Source organism: Triticum aestivum, chromosome 5B (genome assembly GCF_018294505.1).
Source record: "Triticum aestivum cultivar Chinese Spring chromosome 5B, IWGSC CS RefSeq v2.1, whole genome shotgun sequence".
In the NCBI taxonomy this organism is placed as follows: domain Eukaryota; kingdom Viridiplantae; phylum Streptophyta; class Magnoliopsida; order Poales; family Poaceae; genus Triticum; species Triticum aestivum.
Genome location: NC_057807.1, coordinates 497,647,422 through 497,665,457, shown reverse-complemented (window position 1 = coordinate 497,665,457; position 18,036 = coordinate 497,647,422).

Genomic DNA, 18,036 nt, shown 5'->3' with positions numbered 1-18,036 from the left:
AAGCATGCGGACCCTATGGGTTCGAGAACTATGTAGACATGGCCGAGACACCTCTCTGGTCAATAACCAATAGTAGAACCTGGATGTCCATATTGACTCCTACATATTCTACGAAGATCTTTATTGGTTGAACCGTTATGACAACATACGTAATTCCCTTTGTCTGCCGGTATGTTACTTGCTCGAGATTCAATCGTCGGTATCTTCATACCTACTTCAATCTCGTTAATGGCAAGTATCTTTACTCGTTCCGTAATATATCATCTTGCAACTAACTCCTTTGTCACTTTGCTTGGAAGGCTTCTTATGATGTGTATTACCGAGAGGGCCCAGAGATACCTCTCCGATACTCGGAGTGACAAATCCTAATCTTGATCTATGCCAACTCAACAAACACCTTCGGAGATACCTGTAGAGCATCTTTATGATCACACAATTATGCTGTGACGTTTGATAGCACACAAGGTATTCCTCCAGTATCCGGAAGTTGCATAATCTCATAGTCGAAGGAATATGTATTTGTCATCAAGAAAGCAATAGCAATAAACTAAATGATCAATATGCTAAGCTAACAGATGGGTCTTGTCCATCAAATCATTCTCCTAATGATGTGATCCCGTTATCAAATGACAACACATGTCTATGGTCAGGAAACCTTAACCATCTTTGATTAACAAGCTAGTCTGGTAGAGGCTTACTAGGGATACGGTATTTGTTTATGTATTCACACATGTATTTAAGTTTCAGATCAATACAATTCTAGCATGAATAATAAACCTTTATCATGAATAAGTAAATATAAAATAACAACTTTATTATTGCCTCTAGGGCATATTTCCTTCAAAAACCAATGATAGTTGTAGCAAGGATGCCTTCACGAAGATAAGCACGGTTTTCACTGGCAACTGCACCTCCTGGAACCAGTAGCCGGCTAGATCTCCACCAACCGTGAGGTTAATGTCGTCGCCCCGGCTTCTGATCTACAAACACTAGATGGCTGCTGATCTCCTGCATCTTGTGCAATCGACGTTAGAGATAGCTCTGCCAACCACGCGCTTCTTGTGAAAAAACTGGTCATTGGATCCCTTGCTCTGTCGCCCCCTAGGCACTGCCACATGAAGCCGCCTTCTCGCTTGTCATCCCTAAAGTAGAGGGGACGCCGCGAACGGGCCACCATCGTGTCCGGAGGGGTCCTTGTGCCATAGCTCGACTGGCCCATGTCGAGCCCGTCGTCCCCATGACGTCGTCGTCGTGGTGCCCGGAGGGGCAGTCGTACGAGGAAGATCTCGTGTCGCCGTGCACTGCCACTCCAGCCGCACCACGGTCGCGGGGACACCGGATCCCCGCTGCCCCCTTCACCGATGGCGTACGGGTTTCCTCGACACCCGCCTCTAGTGAAGACGAGAGGAGAGGGGAAGGAGGAGTGGGTGGTCTAATTTCGCATACATAAAATTTTCTAAATAGATGATTAATATATTTTTTAATACTAGTTTTGAACATTTTTAAATATGTGCTAAATATTTCTCATATATAATTTGAATCTTTTTGTATAATACGAATTATTTTTTGCAACTATGCAAACTTTTTTTTACAATGGCGTTTTTTTGAAATGTTGCAAACATTTTGTTTTCAAAGCATGAACATTTTTCTAAATGTAATCTTCATTTTTTTTCTTAATGGTACAATGTTTTATTTTACATTGTATAACATATTTTTAAAAATGGCACGTACATTTTCTTGGAACAAGTGAAAAATTTGAAATATCACATATATTGTTTTTCCATTGTACAACAAAAATCAAAAGTTGAACGAATCTTATTTTACACTACATTTACGATTTGTTTCATCATATATGTATTTTTCTAACAAATATGTATATAAAGCGAAACAACAGCGTGACGAGACATATGGGCCAGGGCACTGCCGGCTCGTAGCAGCCAACACACAGTATTTTGTCTTGCACAAATCGAGACATACTCTTCGGAGTGCTCCTAGGGCACCCACTAGAGCCCCCGGAGCTTGTGCTGCTAGTGCAATGAACTCGCATTGTGCTTTTAAAATGTTCAAAAAAATCTGAAAATATTAGCAGACTCACGCAACATCAATGTAGATTGTCACAAAATTTCAAGTCAAAATTTGAAACATAACTATAAAATAAAAAATGACTCTGAATAATAACTTGGGCTTTACATTCGGCCCGTCATCACAACAATGTAAAATTTGTCATTTTTGTAGCTTAAAACTATTTCTATTTTTATACAAAATTTTGTGACATCATACATTGATGTTTCGTTAACGTGCTAGATTTTTTTTTCAGATTTTATAAAATATTCTATGGCATTCCGTGCACCGGTAGCCCATGTGGCCCGCGAGGTCCCCCGGTATTGTTTTTTTTTTCTTCTCTCCTTTCCTTTTTTCTGTTTTCCTTTTTCTTTCATCTTTACTTTTTCATGTTTTGCAAATTTTCTTTTCAAATTCATGAACAATTTTTTGTTCATCGAATTCAAAAATTGTTCATCGAATTCAAAAAATGTTCATTAATGTAAAAAAACGTTGAACAGTTCAAAAAATATTCATCGAATTCAAGTTTTTGTTCATCGTATTTAAAAAATGTTCACCAAAAATCAAATTTTGTCCACCAACCCAAAGAATGTCTATTAAATTCAAATTTTGTTCAATATTTTCAAAAAATGTTCGTCAGACTCAAAATTTATTCATTTATTTCAAAAAATATTCGTTCATTTTTTTCAAAAAAAGTGTTCTTGAATACAAATTTTTCTCATCAAGTTCAAAAATTGTTCATCAAATTCAAATTTTGTTCATGAAATATTAAAAATGTCATCATTATAAAAATATGCTCATAAAAAATGTTCACCAACATAAAAAAGTTCATTCTTTTGAATCGCAAACACTTTTGAATTCAAGAACTGTTTTTATGACAATTCCCAATGTTTTGATTTTAGAACCAACTTGAATTATTTGAATATCAAATAAAACAATAATTGAAATAAAAAGGAAAAAATGAAAAAAGCAAAAATGAAAAAAAGGGGCGCCCACCCCGCGCATGGGCCGATCCAAGAGGTCGCGCGGGGGAGCGCGCTGCCACGACTGGGGCGCCCCACGCGCCATATAGACGCAAGAGATCGCCTGATATTGCACCATAGAGGGCCATGCTCGAACCGGAGCGGGTTGACCCATTCCCATCCAGACTATTGCATTTCACCTCTTGTGTTCGTGCATTTGAGCTGCACAGAAATCAGGTTGTCATGCGAATCAACGTGTGGTTGGATGCTTAGAGGGACAGTGGTATTCCATGTCCACCAGGGTTCAAGTTCAGATGCTCGCATCATTTCTGGATTTATTTCAGAATTTCTGACGATGCGCTTTCAGTGAGAGGAGACATTCCCATCGACGACGAGCCGCCTACGACGACTTCGTAAATCTCAAGAGGATATGCCGACTCAGTCTCTCGAAGGTGCTCATGGGGGTAGGGTATGTGTGTGCATTCATAGGGGTGAGTGCATACGTGTATGTATAAGCGCTTGCGTCTGTACTGTGTTAAAAAAAGATTAGGTTCTGATTGTGTTATTCGCTCGGGTTGTTGGACTGATTAGTCTTTTATCTAACTCCTGGTCTGTTTCCTTTTCCTTTTTTTCGGTGTTATTCTCTCTGGACTTCACCGGGTTTTCAAATACGTATTTTGAATATTTTTGAAATACATGTTAAACATATTTCAACACATTGAAACATTGTTATGGTATTAAATGTTTTTATGAACTATGAGAACTTTTTTACATTATATTCAAGAACATTTTTCAAATTCATGATTTTATTTTTTATTCACGGACATGTTTTAAATCTATGATCAGTTTTTCCAATTTGGGTACATTTTTTCAAATTCCTGGAAGTTGTTCTGAATGGACGAATGTATTTCCAATTCACGAGCATTTTCTTTAGTTTGAAAAAAAATCAACTTTGTAAATTTTTTAAACATTTTTGATAATTTTAGAATCGAGAATAGAGATAGTTCTTAAAATTTGTGATCATCTTTTCAAGTTCAGAACTTTTTCTTGAATCACATTCATTTTTAAAAAAGAAAAAAAAGAAACAAAAAATTGAAGAAACACGAAAGGAAAAAAGAAAAGAAAAATCTTAGGGCGCGCCTACCCAACAAATGGGCCGTTCCGAAAGCACGCGGAGGGGAGCGACCCATTTTGGACAATGATGAGGTAGTTGACCTAATTTGCATGTCTATTTCCGTGAAATCACTAATAAAGTAGTACTCCTTTCAAAGATCACTTTCACCTGCGCGCCACTCGTCACAACAAGGAGTTTTCGCTTTTTTTGTACATCCCTTTATTCAAAATGTTTTTTTTCTTAAACTGTGCGTCGAAATCTCAAACCGTTTTCAATATTGAATTCCTCGCGTCAAGATCTTCAAATCTAGATCCCATGTTGATAGGTTTTGATGAACTTTTTTTCACGAAAAAAGGATAAAAGAACCTGACGAAAAAACTGAACCATAAGCATGCTTTTTTTCATTCCAAAAGAGGCACGACCGTACCTCTCGCGGAAGCACAACCGTGCCTCTTCCGAAAGCAAAACTGCCCTCTTACGGAAAGAAAAAAAATTGATAACACATTTTTCCATTTACGAGAGGCACGGCCGTGCCTCTCGCGAACGCACAACTATGCCTCTCGCGGAAGCAAAATCGTGCCTCTCACGAAAGAATAAAAAACAGAAAACATGTTTTTTTTCTGTTTCCGATAGGCACGGCCGTGCCTCTCGCGAAAGCATAACCGTGGGTCCCGCGGAAGCAAAATCGTGCCTCCCATGAAAGAAAAAAATCTGGAGAAAGCGCCTAGAGCATGACACGTGGTGGCGGCTGAGACTGCCTCACTTGGCGCGCTCTCAGCCCACCCCCAAGTGATGGTTTGGAGGGTGCCCAAGGAGCGCTCGCCAATTAGTTGCTCTTGTATTTTCTTGGGAGCTCCTATTCAGCGCCTTTTCTATTTAACGCAGCGTGCACAAATAGTCGATCATTCGCATAGACCTGACCAAGCTGGCGATCGAACTAGGCCAGCCCATCTCTACTCCTAACTAGAAGAACGCCCGTGCGTTGCAACGGGGCCACATTAACTTTAAGAGTTCAATATCAATTATGTTAATATTACATTGAATATTCTCATACATATTAAGTAACATCGACGACCTTTTTTACCATCAAATTCTCTCTCTCACACACATACATCCTCTCCCTCCCTCTTCCTCACTCTCTCTCCCCCTCTCCCTCACTCGGGAGGTGGGACGAAAATAAACCCGAAACGGAGACTACCAATTGAGACATTAGGAGTAGAGATCATTTAGTTGATAAGAATAAATAGAAAACGGTGTTAAAAAGGAGAAACGGATTAGAATACATTGAAAAATCAAAAGGACGATGTAAAAGGGGATTCGCCCTGCCCCCCGGGCCTTGCCACCGAACCGGCTCAGCTGTCCAGTCCCCGCGCGGTCGTCTTCTCCTGTTCCCCGAGCCGCGTCGCTACTGAGACGGGCTCCCGCCCGACCACCTTGATGGCATCGAAGGAGAATGGATAAAGGTGACGCCCTGCCTTCCCTACCCCATGGCCTCACTCCTCCTTGACGCCCCTTCCCAAATCCACTTCTCCTCCTCGCTCGCTCGATCCCATTGATCTGGACAAAGTTAGATGCCACGGCCACCATGACCGACCCCGTCCACATGGCCACTGCCCTCTCTGCGGGCTAGGAGCTTGTCGAGGAGCTCCGAATGCCTTCGCTACTTCGTCTGCGCCAACAGATCAAGTCCAGCACCCCCGCATCGACTTCGCTGCCGTCTTCCTCAACCTTGGGCCACCGCGACATTGCCGTTCGATCCGCGCCGCCCCAAGCTCCCATGTCTTCCCCTAGGGCGCCATTGACACCGCCATGATCTCCTCTTGCCTTTCCCTTGTCTCCCCTCTCGTTTGCTCTCGTTAGGTATTTCGCCGTGGCCGAGAACCATCGTCCGCCATGGCCATTGCAGGGGTAGCCACCGAGCTCCTTGGATTGACCCCGTGGCACATGCCCGCTCCTATGCACGCCCATGCCTGAGCCTGCCGCTCTTCTTCCGCACCCGCGGGGCCACTCCCTCTCCATGCCCATGCCCGCTACACCGCGTCGGTCGCGCCCGCCGCTGCCGTCGCGCTCGCCGCAGCCACCGCACCACTGTGCCCCGCACGACACACACCCTGGTCGCGCGCCACACTCTCGCTGGCTGCGCTCGCCCCGTCTGCTGCCCCCTGCCTCGCGCCGCCTCCAGTCATGGCCATCTTCTACCGGCCGCCCCCTCAGCCTCGCCTACTGCGTGTTGCTTCCTGCTGCTATGCGCTGCTCTACCGCTGGTACGCTGCTGCACCATGCCCTCGACACCGCCGTGGACAAATGTGGCGGAGGGATTGTTAATGGAGTACGAGAAGGAGGTGGCGGAGAAGGTGTGGAGAGGCAGGAGGTCTGGGGCGGTGTCACCTGGCTATGGTGGAGGTGTTTATCCGACAAGGAACCGGAGTGGAAGGAGAGTTCACAATTGGAAAGAATCACAAAAAAAATCATAACCCGGAGATCTCAGTTCAAAAAAAATGCTAATATCGATGGAAAACATAGAAAATGTTTGTTGTTATCAAGGAAAGGTAAAAATTTAGGAAAGTTAGGATTTTTGAACTGATTTCTATGCAAATGGGGTTTTATTGTTTGATAACGTGATATCAGTACCTGCCCGTTTGTGACGTGTCCGATTAGGAAAGTTTGCAAATGTTAAGAAACTATTTATTGGGAGAAAAGTTGTGACGTGTCTGTTATTTTTTTCCTAAAACAAATTTCACTAATAAGTTAGGAAAGTTAGATTAAAATGTATTATTTGTTTCCTAAAAATCTGTTATTTGTTTCCTAAGACAAATTGAACCAATAAAAGGAATCAATTGATTTGCATAATTTAAGGAAGTTAGATTAAAATGTATTATTTGTTTTCTGAAAATCTGTTATTTGTTTCCTAAGACAAATTGAACCAATAAAAGGAATCGATTGATTTAGATAAGTTAGGAAAGTTAGATTAAAATGTATTATTTGTTTCCTGAAAATCTGTTATTTGTTTTCTAAGACAAATTGAACCAATAAAAAAAATCGATTGATTTGCATAATTTAAGGAAGTTAGTTTAAAATGTATTATTTGTTTCCTGAAAATCTGTTATTTGTTTCTAAGACAAATTGAACCAATAAAAGGAATCGATTGATTTGCATAAGTTAGGAAAGTTAGATTAAAATGTATTATTTGTTTCCTGAAAATCTGTTATTTGTTTCATAAGACAAATTGAACCAATAAAAGGAATCGATTGATTTGCATAATTTAAGGAAGTTAGATTAAAATAGCATAATTTAAGGAACTTGGAGGAGATCGAGGGGTGGGGCTGGCTAGGGGGTGGAGGTGGGACGAAAAAACCGGACAAAAATAAACTGTACCAGGCTACCAAGTGCTCCATTAGGTAAACTGCAGTGCAAATAACTTGACTGCAATTTTCATTCAAGTATTCATTTGTAATTCTCCCTTTTTATTGCTATATGATATATGATGCCTGATGCTTTTACCATATTAAAAGAACACATGCATTAGAAAAGAAATACGGTACCTTAGTACTTTTGTTCTTCTCTAGTGAGCAGGAGTCCTAGCATCTTCCTCCTGCGCATTTGTTGCAACAATCCTTTCATCATTGAAACTTCGGCAAAGCTAATAATACACGAGAACATGGCATGCGTGCCATTAGCACAAGCAGGATGTTGTCTTAGTAAGCATACATTTGTACATATAGTGTGCTGAAAATTGAAACCAGATTTTCACGCAAAATAAGTTTCCAAGGCATTCCTTTAATACTTTTAGTTCCTTATTTTGTTGCCCCTTGTTTCCATCTCTTCCAAATACAAAGATAGCAAGGAAGCCAATGCAAAACTGGGCCAGAGCATGAAAAGTGATGTCACATCTGGCATCGCAGTCTAGTGAGCCTCTGTTAGCACTTGATAAAATCAATTAGCAATAGCAACAATAACAGTGCACATGTATTAGCACTTAATATATAATCCCAACAAGAGGATCTGTTGTTGTAGAAGATGCAATGCACATTTGTCCAGCTTAATATATAATCAAATCACCAAAGAAGTACCTGTTTGTCTCACTTTATATTCTCAGAAGCTGAGACGGCTGGCTAGGATCAAGCAGCAGCAATGCAAGTGTCCCTCGCAGGTCATGTTTAACACTGAAGCAAAACAAATTTGCATTGGTGTAAAACTACAACTATTAGCTCTTTCACCTTGTCAGACAGTCCCTTCAATCCAAGAATATACAACATCTAGAAGAAATAAAACCAATGACATAATCAGTAAACAATTTCAGCGACAAAAGGATAAACAAATTGGATTTTTAAAACAAAACCTGCACCTGCACAAGTATATGTTATATTAACAAAAGTGCAGATCCCGTCCCACTTTTCACTTTTTGACAAAAAACTTCGTAATAGCAATCTTGGTGAGTGATCTCGACCGGGTTCGATCGGCATGGCGTGTCGTTCCTCCAGGAGTGGGTGCTGAGAGGAAGGATGGCAAACCTCCATTGTCAATCGGCCGAAGCTGCATCATCATTTGGATCAGAGCATGGACGAAATCGAGATGGTAGAGGTTGAGGAATTTGTAGGACATGAGGGTTTAGGGTGGGCATCATGAGAACTCACCCATATCTTGGGAGACGGCAGACCCGAGGTGCAGTCGTGTTCATGCTTCAGGGGCTGCCACGTGCTGTCCTCGCCGCCATCGCCTGTCGATGCCACTTCAGCGCCACGAGCATGGGACTGAGGGACGAAGGGAAGAGAAGGGGAGGAAGCGAGCTAATGACGTATCTATGTTTGGTATGTAATACCCTCCATTAAGAGTAGATATTTTCTTAAAATCGGTTATTTTGTTTCCTAATTAATGTGATTGAGCAATTTAAGGTAAGGTTAATTAATTTAGATTTGATATTTAGAGATTGATCGTGATTGATTCTTTCACTAATGTCTCACTTGGTAGGTCGCGTTCCGGGTTTTATTTTTGTCCCACCTCACCCGGTCTTTTTTGGTACTTCTTTGGTACTTCCTCCCACCTCCCCCTCAGCCGTGAAAAACCAAGAAAAACCCCGCGATCGAGTCCCGCACACGCCCAAACTCCCGTCGTTATCTCTACTCCTAATGGAGCAGTTGATAGCCTCGTACGGTTTATTTTCGTCCCACCACTTTCAACCGTTTTATTTCGCTGGTTTTTTTCGTCCCTCCCCCACCCACCGGTTTAGTTTCGCGTCACCCTCTCACACAACGAAAAAAATCTTAACGGATCATAACTTTCCATGCTGGTGCAAGTTATCTCTACTCCTAATGTCTCAGTTGGTAGGTCGTGTTCCGGGTTTTATTTTCGTCCCACCTCACCCGGTCTTTTTTGGTACTTCTTTGGTACTTCCTCCCACCTCCCCCTCAGCCGTGAAAAACCAAGAAAACCCCGCGATCGAGTCCCGCACACGCCCAAACTCCCGTCGTTATCTCTACTCCTAATGGAGCAGTTGGTAGCCTCGTACGGTTTATTTTCGTCCCACCACTTTCAACTGTTTTATTTCGCTGGTTTTTTTTCGTCCCTCCCCCACCCCACCGGTTTAGTTTCGCGTCACCCTCTCACACAACGAAAAAAATCTTAACGGATCATAACTTTCCATGCTGGTGCAAGTTATTTTTAGTAATATCTTTATGTGAAAGAATCAATCACGATCAATCTCTAAATATCAAATCTAAATTAATTAACCTTACCTTAAATTGCTCAATCACATTAATTAGGAAACAAAATAACCGATTTTAAGAAAATATCTACTCTTAATGGAGGGTATTACATACCAAACATAGGTACGTCATTAGCTCGCTTCCTTCCCTTCTCTTCCCTTCGTCCCTCAGTCCCATGCTCGTGGCGCTGAAGTGGCATCGACAGGCGATGGCGGCGAGGACAGCACGTGGCAGCCCCTGAAGCACGAACACGACTGCACCTCGGGTCTGCCGTCTCCCAAGATATGGGTGAGTTCTCGTGATGCCCACCCTAAACCCTCACGTCCTACAAATTCCTCAACCTCTACCATCTCGATTTCGTCCATGCTCTGATCCAAATGACGATGCAGCTCCGGCCGATTGACAATGGAGGTTTGCCATCCTTCCTCTCAGCACCCACTCCTGGAGGAACGACACGCCATGCCGATCGAACCCGGTCGAGATCACTCACCAAGATTGCTATTCGGAAGTTTTTTGTCAAAAAGTGAAGAGTGGGACGGGATCTGCACTTTTGTTAATATAACATATACTTGTGCAGGTGCAGGTTTTGTTTTAAAAATCCAATTTGTTTATCCTTTTGTCGCTGAAATTGTTTACTAATTATGTCATTGGTTTTATTTCTTCTAGATGTTGTATATTCTTGGATTGAAGGGACTGTCTGACAAGGTGAAAGAGCTAATAGTTGTAGTTTTACACCAATGCAAATTTGTTTTGCTTCAGTGTTAAACATGACCTGCGAGGGACACTTGCATTGCTGCTGCTTGATCCTAGCCAGCCGTCTCAGCTTCTGAGAATATAAAGTGAGACAAACAGGTACTTCTTTGGTGATTTGATTATATATTAAGCTGGACAAATGTGCATTGCATCTTCTACAACAACAGATCCTCTTGTTGGGATTATATATTAAGTGCTAATACATGTGCACTGTTATTGTTGCTATTGCTAATTGATTTTATCAAGTGCTAACAGAGGCTCACTAGACTGCGATGCCAGATGTGGCATCACTTTTCATGCTCTGGCCCAGTTTTGCATTGGCTTCCTTGCTATCTTTGTATTTGGAAGAGATGGAAACAAGGGGCAACAAAATAAGGAACTAAAAGTATTAAAGGAATGCCTTGGAAACTTATTTTGCGTGAAAATCTGGTTTCAATTTTCAGCACACTATATGTACAAATGTATGCTTACTAAGACAACATCCTGCTTGTGCTGATGGCACGCATGCCATGTTCTCGTGTATTATTAGCTTTGCCGAAGTTTCAATGATGAAAGGATTGTTTCAACAAATGCGCAGGAGGAAGATGCTAGGACTCCTGCTCACTAGAGAAGAACAAAAGTACTAAGGTACCGTATTTCTTTTCTAATGCATGTGTTCTTTTAATATGGTAAAAGCATCAGGCATCAGATATCATATAGCAATAAAAAGGGAGAATTACAAATGAATACTTGAATGAAAATTGCAGTCAAGTTATTTGCACTGCAGTTTACCTAATGGAGCACTTGGTAGCCTGGTACAGTTTATTTTTGTCCGGTTTTTTTCGTCCCACCTCCACCCCCTAGCCAGCCCCACCCCTCGATCTCCTCCAAGTTCCTTAAATTATGCTATTTTAATCTAACTTCCTTAAATTATGCAAATCAATCGATTCCTTTTATTGGTTCAATTTGTCTTAGGAAACAAATAACAGATTTTCAGGAAACAAATAATACATTTTAATCTAACTTTCCTAACTTATGCAAATCAATCGATTCCTTTTATTGGTTCAATTTGTCTTAGAAACAAATAACAGATTTTCAGGAAACAAATAATACATTTTAAACTAACTTCCTTAAATTATGCAAATCAATCGATTTCTTTTATTGGTTCAATTTGTCTTAGGAAACAAATAACAGATTTTCAGGAAACAAATAATACATTTTAATCTAACTTTCCTAACTTATCTAAATCAATCGATTCCTTTTATTGGTTCAATTTGTCTTAGGAAACAAATAACAGATTTTCAGAAAACAAATAATACATTTTAATCTAACTTCCTTAAATTATGCAAATCAATTGATTCCTTTTATTGGTTCAATTTGTCTTAGGAAACAAATAACAGATTTTTAGGAAACAAATAATACATTTTAATCTAACTTTCCTAACTTATTAGTGAAATTTGTTTTAGGAAACAAATAACAGACACGTCACAACTTTCCTCCCAATAAATAGTTTCTTAACATTTGCAAACTTTCCTAATCAGACACGTCACAAACGGGCAGGTACTGATATCACGTTATCAAACAATAAAACCCCATTTGCATAGAAATCAGTTCAAAAATCCTAACTTTCCTAAATTTTTACCTTTCCTTGATAACAACAAACATTTTCTATGTTTTCCATCGATATTAGCATTTTTTTGAACTGAGATCTCCGGGTTATGATTTTTTTTGTGATTCTTTCCAATTGTGACCTCTCCTTCCACTCCGGCTCCTTGTCGGATAAACACCTCCACCATAGCCAGGTGACACCGCCCCAGACCTCCTGCCTCTCCACACCTTCTCCGCCACCTCCTTCTCGTACTCCATTAACAATCCCTCCGCCACATTTGTCCACGGCGGTGTCGAGGGCATGGTGCAGCAGCGTACCAGCGGTAGAGCAGCGCATAGCAGCAGGAAGCAACACGCAGTAGGCGAGGCTGAGGGGGCGGCCGGCAGAAGATGGCCATGACTGGAGGCGGCGCGAGGCAGGGGGGCAGCAGACGGGGCGAGCGCAGCCAGCGAGAGTGTGGCGCGCGACCAGGGTGTGTGTCGCGCGGGGCACAGTGGTGCGGTGGCTGCGGCGAGCGCGACGGCAGCGGCGGGCGCGACCGACGCGGTGTAGCGGGCGTGGGCATGGAGAGGGAGTGGCCCCGCGGGTGCGGAAGAAGAGCGGCAGGCTCGGGCATGGGCGTGCATAGGAGCGGGCATGTGCCACGGGGTCAATCCGAGGAGCTCGGTGGCTACCCCTGCAATGGCCATGGCGGACGGCGGTTCTCGGCCACGGCGAAATACCTAATGAGAGCAAACGAGAGGGGAGACAAGGGAAAGGCAAGAGGAGATCATGGCGGTGTCAATGGCGCCCTAGGGGAAGACATGGGAGCTCGGGGCGGCGCGGATCGAACGACAATGTCGCGGTGGCCCAAGGTTGAGGAAGACGGCAGCGAAGTCGATGCGGGGGTGCTGGACTTGATCTCGTTGGCGCAGACGAAGTAGCGAAGGCATTCGGAGCTCCTCGACAAGCTTCTAGCCCGCAGGGAGGGCAGTGGCCATGTGGACGGGGTCGGTCATGGTGGCCGTGGCGTCTGACTTCGTCCAGATCGACGGGATCGAGGGAGCGAGGAGGAGAAGTGGATTTGGGAAGGGGCGTCAAGGAGGAGTGAGGCCATGGGGTAGGGAAGGCAGGGCGTCACCCTTATCCATTCTCCTTCGATGCCAGCGAGGTGGTCGGGCGAGAGCCCGTCTCAGTAGCGACGCGGCTCGGGGAACAGGAGAAGACGACCGCGCGGGGACTGGACCGCTGAGCCGGTTCGGTAGCAAGGCCCGAGGGGCAGGGCGAATCCCCTTTTACACCGTCCTTTTGGTTTTTCAATGTATTCTAATCTGTTTCTCCTTTTTAACACCGTTTTCTATTTATTCTTATCAACTAAATGATCTCTACTCCTAATGTCTCAGTTGGTAGTCTCCGTTTCGGATTTATTTTCGTCCCACCCCCCGAGTGAGGGAGAGGGGGAGAGAGAGTGAGGAAGAGGGAGGGAGAGGATGTGTGTGTGTGTGAGAGAATTTGATGGTAAAAAAGGTCGTCGATGTCACTTAATATGTATGAGAATATTCAATGTAATATTAACATAATTGATATTGAACTTTTAAAGTTAATGTGGCCCCGTTGCAACGCACGGGCGTTCTTCTAGTCTTATTAGAAGCTAACCAGTATCGTATCTGATTTTGGGAACATCCTGCTAGGTTCCAGGCTGGTTTTTTCGGTTGTGGCAACATTTCAGAAATTTCATGAACAGACTTTTACTCGGTTTTCGCTTTTTGATGGTTTTTTATTATTCATTTTTTTCCTTTTTCCTATCATTCCTGTTTCTTTTCTTTTCTGTTTCTCTCCTTTACTTTACGTTTCGGTTCAAAATTTTCACAACTTTATTCGGGGACTTCAAAAATATTTCCGTTTAAAAAACTTGTTCGCTAATTACAAAGAATGTTCATGTTTCCAGATTTTGTTCGGAAGATTCAAAATGGTTCTCATTACAAAAAAATGTTCACCAATATAAAAAATGTCATGTTCCCTTCAATAATTATTTGCATATTCCAAAAAAGTGTTTCAAGTTTTGTTCCGGAGTTTAAAAAAATATTCACGTTATGATTTTTTTTGGAATTGCAAAAAATGTCCAGCGTTTAAAAAATGTTGTGTTTTCCAAAAATATTTGTAATTTTAATGTTCCCTTTTATGTTCATTTTTCCTAGAGTTTACAAATATTGTTCAGTATTTTCAAAAATTGTTCCCGATTTTCAAAAATGTTTGAGTTTTTCAAAATTTGGTTCACAACTTTCATAGGGCATTCCCCTTTTTTCAAGCAAATGTTTTGTGTTCGAAATTTTAAAAAAAACTCGGATCTGCGATGTTTTTGGTTCTTAATTGTTTCACACAGCTCAATAAACAGATACAGTCGCTAGCTAAAGTGGTAATAGCAGGTGTTTTGGAACTGGAGCACGTGCGTTCGATCCCTACAGGACATGACTTTTTTTTATTTCTACAGTCGCAGCTTTCGCCGGCCCAGTCGGATATCCGCCTGTGCATGCGGCCGGCAATTTGCCGCAAAGAGCGGCAGATAGGAGGTCCGGCCTAGGAGCTCCCAGCCATAGCGAAGCTGGGGAAAGTGAGGGAGCCAGTATTCTCTAGGGCCAAGCTATATCTTGCTCTAACGAGCCACATGGTGGAAGGGTCCTCAAGCACGAGACTGTAGGGCCGGCAGCCCAGGTTCCGGCACAGGCTTGTTAGTTTTTCTCCTCTCTTTTTTCCATCGTTTGATTCGTTTAAATTTTTTAAAGGAATCAAAAATACATATATTACCAAACCAATTTACTTAAAATTAAAGCTTTGAATTTGAAAAATATTTGCATAGTATAAGCGCAGTATAATTTTTTTGTGACCATCTGAAAAAAGTCCCGAGTTTCAAAATAATGTATTGAACCTTTTCTAAAATGTGTATGCAATGTAAAAATAATGTCTGTGTAATATAAAAAATGTTTATTAAAACTGAAAAAGTCAATTTAAAGAAATATTCCCGCTTCTCTAAAAGATGTTCGTGACATTTTAAAAATATTATACAATGAAAAAAAATGTGCCTCTAGTTAAATTTTATTTACAATGAAATAAATGTATGTCTCATTTTAAAGAAATATTGACATGTCTCCAAACAATGTCCATCAAATTTTCGGAATGTTTGTACAATGTTAAAAGAAGTTTTTGTAGTTAATTTTTTTATTAGGGTTAAAAATTTCAAAGTGTATTTGCATAATATTACCGTGTATTCGAAAAATTATACAATGTAAAAACAATGTGTGCGTTGTGTTTTTCTGTCGAGAAGTTGGATGAGAAAATGTTTGTTTCTATTAAATAAATATACAACATGTATTTGGAAAATGATACTGTGTATTCATTCAAAACATGTATTTTGAAACAATGTACATCAAATATTCGAAAAATGTCCAATGTTTATCAAAAAAAAGTTTTGCGTCTGCACTCAAAATGTAAATTGTGCTGAGAAAAAGAACACATGTGTTAAGAAAATAAGAGCGACCATAACCAGCAAGGAAACAAAAAGAAATTCTAAGAAAACCTAAAAAAGTTGAAGAAAACAAGAAAGAAGTAGACGAGAACCATTTTATAAGAAAGAAAGAAGAAAGAAAAATAGGAATCGGTTCTTACACTAAAAAAAAAGGAATCAGCTCAGGCGAGACATAGCTCTTGCGATATTCTCTATTCGTGCTTATAGCGAAAAATACAGGAATGTGCACGCATTCATGAGCTGTTCGGTAGTTGCCTGACCCATACAGGCCCACTATTTTATGGTTTTACACCGGTTTTGGGAATCACCCTTCAATTTTATTTATTTTTTCCTTTTGCTTACTCGGCTTTCTGTTTGGTTTTTTTATCTCTTTTATTTTCTTATTTGTTAATTTTTATTTCCTTATCAATTAATTTATTAATTTATTTTATATTCATGATATTTTAATTAGAGGACTTCTCTTACTATCATGAATATTTTTTTAATTCATGAACTTTTTTTGTTTTCTTGAACATATTTTTGTTTAAATTGCTTTTTTTTAATTCTTGTACATTTTCAAATTCATGGATGTCCATGTTTTCTTTCTATATTTGGGAATATTTTTCGAAAATTATGAACATGTTTAATAGATTCATGAACATTTTTAAGTTCATGAAATTAGTTTTAAGTCCATCAAAACTCTTTTATTATTTTTTATTTTTTTAAAATGTTGAAATTTTATTCCCGCGCTCGCATGAGAGCTGAGCATAATGGAGAAAGAAGTAGCGTGAAGCCGAGCGAGCAATGGGGGCTTTGTGGGCCGGCCGAATGTGCATTTAAGAGGCATTTAGATGTTTTAAGTGTTAAATAGGAGCACCCTGCGACCATATTACTCTAGTGCAAGTGACAGGATATAGGCATCAAAATAGGAACGGGCTCCTGAGTAGTCCATTCGAGATCTTGCAGCCCAGCCATCATTACCGACAACAAGGATCCTGTGACGTACCACACACTACCATTTGGTCAATGATAGAGTGCAGTACAGAAGCTGCATCCCATTATTGATGGGTAGATGTTGATCTACTATAAGGGGAGAGTTATGTGTGTGCTCGTTGATCTTTTGAAAAGATCAGCTAGGTCGTGAGCCGTCCGACCTATGATGCTCATCATGCACCGCATCGTGCTTTCCTCTTTTCTGTTTCCCTCATTGCAACAAGTATTGTTGCAATTGCAATAGAACACTTGTTGCAGAAGCTTATCCAGCTATCTCCGGCTCGCGACCAGCCATTGCAACAAGAGCCTTGTTGCAATTGAAATAGGACCCTTGTTGCAAAAGCATCTCAGCTCGTGGTCGTGCCCGTCGTCGTTGCAACATGGCCCTTGTTGCAATTGCAACAAGATGAGCCACAACACCGGTGACCTCCCTTGCAGCACATGGCGACCTCCTACAACATCATAGGGAACCTCTCGTCGGGCATCACTCACAGCACGTCGACGCTTTCAACAGTATTGCTACCACATGGCATCGACAGGTGTGTGCTTCCTCCCAACAACAAATCACAATCAATGCATCAGCAAAGTGGTACCCGCTCATAGCTTCGTCTCCCCGGGCTCGGTACACCGGCAGCCTGTTGGAAATATGCCCTAGAGGCAATAATATTTGAGTATTATTCATTTTCCAAATTTATAATTATTGTTTATATTCTATGCTATAACTGCTATGGTTCTCGAATCTGCGATAAAAGAGGTTCAAATGAACACTCATGAGCATGTGTAGAGTTATCAACGGTAAAACAAGATTCCTGGTCTTGCCTCTAGGACTAGCTCAAGTGTGGATTGATAGTTTTGTTTTCCTAATCATGGGCGTAAGATGATGCCGACAACATTTGTGGGCACAACGTTGGTAGAACACTCGTGTTGAATTGACCCAGGTTGTATGCTATACGTAGAGATGAAATCGCCACAAGTCTATATTTCATAACATGGGGAGTTAACCTATGCATAGACCACGAGAGTATCGAGTCACAACATACACGATGATACGCTCTAGGGTTGTTCTAACATCAACCATAATAAGGTGATCATTACAACAACTTAGAGGTTCATCGAAAATGTATGATGAGTGACTAGATAGCTCAAGATTGAAATTTTACTCCTTCGATGATGCATAGTTATTCTTAAGGCCCTCTTGTTGTGACAGTATCCATCATCATCTGGATAGGCACTTTGTGACTTAATCACGAGGATTCCGGAACACGAGAGTGAGAAAAGTGAACAAAACCGATAACTAGGAGACTAGTAGTTCACAGGAATGCCAGTATATCTCACCTTGGGATTTTTAAAGTATTGCAAGGCAAAATAAATAGCATATGGTA